At 43.8% G+C, this 2,754-nt stretch overlaps 1 non-coding gene across 1 annotated transcript; it reads right to left on the bottom strand.

Moving 5' to 3' along the window:
• Positions 1-364: 364 nt before the first annotated feature.
• TRNAK-UUU (transfer RNA lysine (anticodon UUU)) lies at positions 365-437 on the bottom strand. Its single transcript has one exon. It is a non-coding gene; the product is annotated as a tRNA-Lys (tRNA).
• Between the last annotated feature and the right edge of the window lie 2,317 nt (positions 438-2,754).

Genomic DNA, 2,754 nt, shown 5'->3' on the forward strand with positions numbered 1-2,754 from the left:
ATTATGGACTCATAGCAACCCTATAGGACTGAGTAGAACTGCCCCCATAGAGTTTCCAAGGAGCGCCTGGTGGATTCCAGCTGCCGAAGTTCTGGTTAGCAGCCGGAGCTCTTAAGCACTACGCCACCAGGGTTTCTGAAACATTTCTGGGTGGATTCAAACTGCCAACCTTATGGCTAGTAATTGATCGCTTAACCCTTTGCTCTTTCTCTGATCCCCTTGCTCTATTCCCATTCTTGCGGAGCAAAGAACAGGAAGAGATGAGACTAGAAGCCTATAGTAAATGTCGGGACAGGTTTCTCTAAGAAGAGCTGGATTGTCAATAGGCTTCTAAGAGACAGTAACTAGGGCAAAATGCTGATAACTCCTGAACAGGGACTTGAACCCTGGACCCTCAGATTAAAAGTCTGATGCTCTACCAAATGAGCTACCCAGGCCTATTTATCTGGGTTTTCTTGGGTACCTAATGTAGGTTTTCTGTAAGCCAATTGGTTATATGTTCCATGTCCTGCTTCCCAAATAGCTTCCTTGTAATTCTTCTGCTTGCCAAGAAGACTTTTTTCCAAACAGATGTTATAATTGCTAGGAGAATTTCCATTCCTTTTATCTTGTCTTCTGTCTCTTTAAACTTTCAGAAACAGACATGGTAGCCTAGACAAAGCACTACTGGCTTTCAGACCACATTAGTACACCTAGAGGGCTTCATGTCCACCTGCGTCTATTTTTCTTGAAGCAACATTCATGTTACTCTTCTTTGTATCCCTCTGCATTGTCTTGTACGTCTTTCTTGCAGCCTTGGGAGGCAGAGGAGAAAAGAGTTGAAGGAGAGAAAAATTTAAGACTGCCGAGAATATTCCATAATACTGGGCAAGCAAAGGCACATGGGTTTAAACTTCTGCATCTCTATGCTTGCTTTTCTTCATGATACAACTTCTCTGCCATCTGTAAGCCACTCTTCCCTCTGTTCATTTTATTTCTCCTCCTCCTTCTTTCCCGTCTCCTTTTGCTCTTCCTTCTTCAGGTCTTCATGTCCTGAATGCTGTTTGCTATTAATATCCAAAGGAAAACAATAATTCTCTGGATGAATTGGTGTACATTAGGACATACCATCCAGAATATGACCTAAGACAGTTTTTGAGTTTTGACCTAAACCTGAAGAAAATGCTGTACAAGGCATGTGGAAACAAATGAGAAGTTTTGAAGTGAAGGAAAGCTTAACTTCTCTGGGGAGGAAAGACAGGGCGGGGAATGGGAAAAGACAATTGTTTCTTTCTTTCAAATAACTTGGCACTCCCAAGCAACTAAGATTATATGAAAACTGAGAGAATCTGTGATTACTTAACTTTAGGAATTTGTAGATTTCTCATGTTTCCTACCCTACCAATATACAATGCAGAGTTGGGTCACATAAAATCACCTAGAATTGTTTTGTGGATCAATCCACAGGGAAACTAGGCAAGGACTTTTAGCAAAACACCCTGGGGTTAGTTAGCATTTCAATGAGCAAAGCATCCCTCCAAGCTATTTTGGCTGTCTTCTATCCATTTGATGTAGCTTGGAAGTCAAGAAACTGCACCTCAGACATAGGGACCACTCTCCCAGGAAGGTTTGGGACCCCCTATCTCATCCCACCTCTGTATGAGGTGATTCTTTGACTTGTTGTTAGAGGATCAAGTTTTTGAAGCCTATGTTATGAGTGGATTATAATGAAACGTTTTCCTGGCATTAAAAGCAGGCATTTCTCACAAAAGGAGCTCTTTTCTGAGCTTCTAGACTTTTCTCCCTGGAGCCACACAGTATTTTCTTTGGTCTGAAGATACCAGCTTCTGGCAATCCTTCTCTTGTTGCTGTCGTCTGCCCTTTATTGCACAGTTGAATTCTTGGCTCATAATTCTGTACCCAAATGCATCATCACTATAAGCAACTCAAATGAGAGCAGCCTTGAAGAAATATGTCAGTTCTGGTCATCTCACAACCTCAGTTTATTAATTCTAAGTAATTGTTTTCAAACGTTTCAGATAATATTTGACTCATTTTTGAATGTTGTAAAAATTGCAGCAAGGAGTCGCCCAACCTGACTTGGCCGGAATAAGCGCCCCTCAGTCCCGATCCCCTGGTGAGACCATGGTGGGGCTGGCAGTAGTGTTTGGGACCAGTTTCCGTAGCTACAGAGAGCCAGTGGCACAGAATCTACTCATGACTCCAGAATCAGTGAAAAATAGCCCTCTTGGCATAAGTAATTGCACCTAATTTACCATGCAGATGTAATAGCTCCCCTTTTGAAAGAACTCTCTACCATTTATCTGATCTCACTTCCCTTTGCCCCGAGCTGGCTTCAGTGATAGTTGATTTCACTGGGCCAGAGACAGGTTCTGCTGTGCAACCTGAGCCATTCTCCTGGCCTCGGAGGAGGAACAAATTAACAAACAGGGAAAAATAATCTGCCAGCTCCCCTTAACTGGGAACTTAGGGCAGAGGTGACTCCTGTCCAGGCACAAGTGATCCACAAACTTTGAATACCTGTCAGCACTGAATGAACCCCTGTGGCCCCATTTTAGCAGCAGGCCCCTGTTGTTACTTTGCAAGGGTGTATGTGCCTGAGGTCTGACTTCACCTGTTTCAGCTGTGCAGTGGAGATGTGGGTTCTTGACATTTGACACCACTCTGCCTGACAAGCAGAGTCCTCACATACCCACATCAGGGGCCTGAGGACTGGTGGCTCCACCCACACTACCCAGCCACCTACAACAGGGA

The sequence above is a fragment of the Loxodonta africana genome, chromosome 1, assembly GCF_030014295.1.
Source record: "Loxodonta africana isolate mLoxAfr1 chromosome 1, mLoxAfr1.hap2, whole genome shotgun sequence".
In the NCBI taxonomy this organism is placed as follows: domain Eukaryota; kingdom Metazoa; phylum Chordata; class Mammalia; order Proboscidea; family Elephantidae; genus Loxodonta; species Loxodonta africana.